Source organism: Podarcis bocagei (assembly GCF_964188305.1).
Source record: "Podarcis bocagei genome assembly, chromosome: 8".
Lineage (NCBI taxonomy): Eukaryota > Metazoa > Chordata > Lepidosauria > Squamata > Lacertidae > Podarcis > Podarcis bocagei.
In genome coordinates this window covers 64844328-64850670 of record NC_138133.1, presented here as the reverse complement: position 1 = coordinate 64850670, position 6343 = coordinate 64844328, and the positions used below count along the sequence as shown (strand labels likewise).

At 44.1% G+C, this 6343-nt stretch overlaps 1 long non-coding RNA gene across 1 annotated transcript; it reads right to left on the bottom strand.

Annotated features, from left to right (window-relative positions):
• Nucleotides 1-2243: 2243 nt before the first annotated feature.
• On the bottom strand, nt 2244-4496 carry LOC308593223. The gene is made up of 2 exons (XR_014010866.1): nt 4369-4496; nt 2244-2417 (listed from the first exon to the last, which is right to left on the bottom strand). It is a non-coding gene; the product is annotated as an uncharacterized lncRNA (long non-coding RNA).
• Between the last annotated feature and the right edge of the window lie 1847 nt (nt 4497-6343).

Here is a 6343-nt window from a genome sequence, read left to right as displayed (position 1 = left end):
TTATATGCCTGTTGCCTTTGTCCATGGAGTTTTCTTGGCAGGGATACTGGAGTGGCTTGCCGGTTCCTGCTCCAGGTGGATCACATTTGGTCAAAACTCTCCACTATGACCTGTCCATCTTGGGTGGCCCTGCACGGCATAGCTCATAGCTTCTCTGAGTTATTCAAGCCCCTTCACCACAGCAAGGCAGTGATCCATGAAGAGGACTGGAGAAGATCAGTCTACATCCCAATCCCAAAGAAGGGCAGTGCCAAAGAATGCTCCAACTACCGCACAATTGCACTCATTTCACACACTAGAAAGATTATGCTTAAAATTCTACAAGGAAGGCTCAAGCAGTATATGGACCGAGAACTCCCAGAAGTGCAAGCTGGATTTAGAAGAGGCAGAGGAACCAGAGACCAAATTGCAAACATGCGCTGGATTATGGAGAAAGCTAGAGAGTTCCAGAAAGACATCTACTTTTGCTTCATTGACTATGCAAAAGCCTTTGGCTGTGTCGACCACAGCAAACTATGGCAAGTTCTTAAAGAAATGGGAGTGCCTGATTACCTCATCTGTCTCCTGAGAAATCTCTATGTGGGACAAGAAGCTACAGTTAGAACTGGATATGGAACAACTGATTGGTTCAAAATTGGGAAAGGAGTGTGACAAGGCTGTATATTGTCTCCTTGCTTATTTAACTTATATGCAGAATTCATCATGCAAAAGGCTGGGCTGGATGAATCCCAAGCCGGAATTAAGATCGCCGGAAGAAATATCAACAACCTCAGATATGCAGATGACACAACCTTGATGGCAGAAAGCGAGGAGGAATTAAAGAACCTTTTAATGAGGGTGAAAGAGGAGAGCGCAAAATATGGTCTGAAGCTCAACATCAAAAAAACGAAGATCATGGCCACTGGGCCCATCACCTCCTGGCAAATAGAAGGGGAAGAAATGGAGGCAGTGAGAGATTTTACTTTCTTGGGCTCCATGATCACTGCAGATGGTGACAGCAGTCATGAAATTAAAAGACGCCTGCTCCTTGGGAGAAAGGCGATGGCAAACCTAGACAGCATCTTAAAAAGCAGAGACATCACCTTGCCAACAAAGGTGCGTATTGTTAAAGCCATGGTTTTCCCAGTAGTGATGTATGGAAGTGAGAGCTGAACCATAAAGAAGGCTGATCATCGAAGAATTGGTGCTTTTGAATTATGGTGCTGGAGGAGACTCTTGAGAGTCCCATGGACTGAAAGAAGATCAAACGCATCCATTCTTAAGGAAATTAGCCCTGAGTGCTCACTGGAAGGACAGATCGTGAAGCTGAGGCTCCAATACTTTGGCCACCTCATGAGAAGAGAAGACTCCCTGGAAAAGACCCTGATGTTGGGAAAGATTGAGGGCACAAGGAGCAGGGGACGACAGAGGACGAGATGGTTGGACAGTGTTCTCGAAGCTACAAACGTGAGTCTGACCAAGCTGCGGAAGGCAGTAGAAGACAGGAGTGCCTGGCGTGCTCTGGTCCATGGGGTCACGAAGAGTCGGACACGACTAAACGACTAAACAACAACAACAAATAATGACTTAAAATGAGCGTTCCACCGAATGCAAACATGCCCCATAAACTTGGGGGTCATATATGAGGCGAATTTAGTTTTCTAGCTCCAGGTTTCCAAGCACTGACAGTGATGATAGTAAAGAAGCATATAGAAGCGTCTCAGCAAAACCAATAGTCGTCAGGATTAGCTGATGTCAAATAAATGAGAGAGTCTAGCAATTATCCTTGGTGGTCTATTAAACTAATTTACTATGCAGGAATCTAAAATCTCCTAATAAAATGGCATGCTGCGATCCCAGATGTTAACATTTGGATTGATGGGAGATGATGGCCTGCTTAATCCCCCTCTATTGTAGTCCTCCTGGCAGTTTTGAAATCACATCAAGGAGGCTTAATGCAGATAGAAGCCAGCATCTGATTTATGTAGTAACAAAACCTCTTGAAAAAGATGAGATCTTTGTGCCAGTGGCTTTGCTGTCTTTAAAAAAAATGTATCCATGGCAATTGACAGGTTGACCATACATGAGAGCAGTATCCACTCATTATCCACTTAACATGCTACAGCACTTGCAACGGCAACGCACACAGCCCTGTGCCTTGATATTGACACTGGATGATCCTCTAGAGACAGGGAAATGACCCTCATTTTAATTTAGCCCCACCAGTGCATACAAATGAGCTTCAAATTAAACTGAGTACCAAATAACTAAAATCCATTTTACGATAATTTGAACATGAATTGTGGCAAGAGTTTTCATTCAGCACCAATTTTGTATAGATTAGCAATGTGTAGCTGTCCTGGTGTCTGGGAAACGCAGACTACATTGCACTTCTGTTCCTGGCAGCATTTTTCTTCTTCTTGTATGGAAGAGGAAATCTGTAGGAAATGCACATGGAACCTTTTGAAGACACAGGCAGTGAACTTAGATGCGCAAATTATATGTAAGCAATTGCTCGTGATTTTTTCAGGATTGCCTTCAGTGTTCCAAACCAGTGTTTAGTAATTTAAACTGCAATCCTGCACAATCATATCTACAGGTAAGTCCCACTGAACTAAGTGCAATTTACTTTAGAGTAGGCATGTACAGAATTGCACTGTACATTCAGACTGTGTTTAAAAAAGAAAACAGTCATTCTAAAGCATGGGTAGGCAAACTAAGGCTCGGGGAGCGGATCCAGCCCAATCACCTTCTAAATCAAGCCCGTGGACGGTCCAGGAATCAGTGTGTTTTTACATGAATAGAACATGCATTTTTATTTAAAATGCATCTGTGGGTTATTTGTGGGGCCTGTGTGATGTTTTTACATGAGTAGAATGTGTGCTTTTATTTAAAATGCGTCTCTGGGTTATTTGTGGGGCATAGCAATTTGTTTATCCCCCTCAAAATATAGTCCGGCCCCCCACAAGGTCTGAGGGACCTGCTGAAAATGTTTGCTGACCCCTGTTCTAAAGGTACCAGAAATAAAGGTGGTGGTGGGGATTAAAACGTAGAGAGGTGGGAACCTTTCAAATCACACATTTAAAGCACTACGATACCCCTTTGAATAGTCGTGACTTCCCCCAAAGGATTCTGGGAGTGGTAGCTTTTTAAGAGGGCCGAGAGTTGTTAGGAGACTCCTCATTCCCTTTGCAGAGTTATGATTTCCAGAATGGTTTATCAATCCCTCTTCCCAAGGAACTCTGCAAATTATAGCTCTGTGAGGGGAATAGGGGCGGGCTTCTAACAACTCTCGTTGCCTGTAATGACTAGCTTCAAAGATTCTTTTGGCGAAACCACGACTGCTTAAATCGATATCATAGTCTTTAAATGTATTGTGTGAAAGTGGCCATAGTTCAACCTTGAGAACCAGTGCATGCTTTATCTTTCTGCAAGACACATAAAGCCAATTCACACAAGAGAGTTATATTAAGAGTTAAAGATGTCATTCTTGCTTACACATTAAATATGTTCATCCATCTACATATGCTGGAGCCCAAGGAAAGACTTGTAATCTACTATCTTTGCTGGATCAAGCTTTTGAGTGGGGTAAGCAGGTATACATGCAAAAAGACAGGAGCATTCAAGTGATTTTCACACATATGCCCACATTCCATTTTTCATCACTTGTGCAGGAAAACCGCCATGTGTAGATATAGTTTTGTTGTCAAGTGTCTTTTCCAAGCATGTTTGTCATTGCCAGATACCCCTGATTTGATTTCCCTGCATATGGCACTACACCCAAGGGGTGGAATCGCATTACCCTTTCCTATAGCTAAAATTATATTCCAAAAATAAGTTAGAGTGATGGCTTATTAGACAAACAGAAACTGAAGGCAAAAATTTAAGGAAATGCTCATCCCCGTCCCCCCAGTTCTGTGCCCTGACAAGACACTAAACAGGTCCCTGTAAGTTTGGTAACATGAGGAAAATATATCTGCAGGCTTCTGGGTATAAAATATGCAATACTCAAGCATATGGCTTTATTATGCTGCCCCGCTACTGTCAAACTCGGCAGATACCAACTGAGATGCGTCAAAGACATTACTCAATTGATTAACAGGGAATCAACACTATTTCATTGTGTTGCATTATTCTTTAGAACAGGAGGTCATTTATCCACTGTATTCAGCTGTATAGAATAAAATACTAAAATATAGCATAGGAAGAATATTAATATATGGTTGCTTGAAGCTCTGGAGATGACACTTGTGAATCACGGGCAGCCATGTAAATTGTAAATCGAAACCATCAATTTTGTTTGGTAGAACACTACAGTCAGCAAGTTTCTGATCAGACGGGAGCAGCTTTCTGAATCTTATAGGAGCAATTGTCACTTTGCAATACTACCTCATTCATAGGCTTCACTTAGTGCAGTGGCTCTTTATCACCCATGGCTCTTTTCTCAACCCCCTCACCTATTTTCCTGTTAACTGCCACTATTGGATAGGGAAAACCCCAAGTCTTGTTCTACAAACTTTGTTGTCTGAAATACAACAATGAAGCCCATTCAATGTACTGTAGTATTTGTACTGGTGGAGGCAGGAGCGGAGGAAGAGGGGCACGGTGGCTGTGGTTCGCCCCGGGTGTCACCACTGAGGGGGTGTGTGTGTGACAAAATGCCGGGCAGCACTCACCGCAGGACTTGCAGCATGCCCGAGCCATGCGTCTCTCCTGGGAGAGACGTGGTGGCTTAGGCACACAGGCTCTGCGCTGCCCAAATGGTCCGCCCATTGCCTCCCCCCCCCCGGCTGTAGAGTGGCTGAGTGGGAGGAGGCAGGCAGACTCAGGAGGCCCCACGGTGCTCGCACCACCCCAGGCACCCAAGTGGCTTCCTCTGCCACTAGCTGGAGGTTGATAAGAGAAAGGGACACCAGATGAGCACAGCCGATCTTTTATTTGCCATCTTGAAAGACCTACACTGGCTCCCAGTACATTTCTGAACACAATTCAAAGTGTTGGTGCTGACCTTTAAAGCCCTAAACGGCCTTGGTCCAGTATACCTGAAGGAGCGTCTCCACCCCCATTGTCCTGCCCGGACACTGAGGTCCAGTGCCGAGGGCCGTCTGGCGGTTCCCTCCCTGCGATAAGCCAAGTTAAGATTTAAAAAGGATGTGTACAAAAAATGGAAAAGGGGGGAAACCACCAAAGAGGAATTCAAACAAATAGCCAGCACGTGTAGACACAAAGTCAGAAAAGCTAAAGCACAGAATGAACTCAGGCTTGCTAGAGAGGTTAAAAGCAACAAAAAAGGCTTTTATGGGTATGTTCGTAGCAAAAGGAAGAACAAAGAAACAGTTGGGTCACTCAGAGGAGAAGATGGTGAAATGCAAACAGGGGACACAGAAAGGGCTGAACTCCTCAATTCCTTCTTTGCCTCAGTCTTCTCCGATAAAGAAAACAATGCCCGACCTGAAGAATTTGGAGCAAATGATTCAGCAAAGGAAACACAGCCCAGAATAACTAAGGAGATAGTACAAGAATACTTGGCTAGTTTAGATGTATTCAAGTCTCCAGGGCCAGATGAACTGCATCCAAGAGTATTAAAAGAACTGGCAGATGTGATCTCAGAACCACTGGCAGTCATCTTTGAGAATTCCTGGAGAACAGGCGAAGTCCCGGCAGACTGGAGGAGGGCAAATGTTGTCCCTATTTTCAAAAAGGGGAAAAGAGAGGACCCAAATAATTACCGCCCAGTCAGTCTGACATCAATAACAGGGAAGATTCTGGAGCAGATCATTAAGCAAACATTCTGTGAGCACCTAGAAAGGAATGCTGTGATCACCAATAGTCAGCATGGATTTCTGAAAAATAAGTCATGTCAGACTAACCTGATCTCGTTTTTTGACAGAATTACAAGCCTGGTAGATGAAGGGAACGCAGTGGATGTAGCCTACCTTGATTTCAGCAAGGCATTTGACAAGGTGCCCCATGATATTCTTGTAAAGAAGCTGGTAAAATGCGGTCTTGACTATGCTACCACTCAGTGGATTTCTAACTGGCTGACTGACCGAACCCAAAGGGTGCTCATCAATGGTTCCTCTTCATCCTGGAGAAGAGTGACTAGTGGGGTGCCACAGGGTTCTGTCTTGGGCCCGGTCTTATTCAACATCTTTATCAATGACTTGGATGATGGACTCAAGGGCATCCTGATCAAATTTGCAGATGACACCAAACTGGGAGGGGTGGCTAACACCCCAGAGGACAGGATCACACTTCAAAACGACCTTGACAGATTAGAGAACTGGGCAAAAACAAACAAGATGAATTTTAACAGGGAGAAATGTAAAGTATTGCACTTGGGCAAAAAAAATGAGAGGCACAA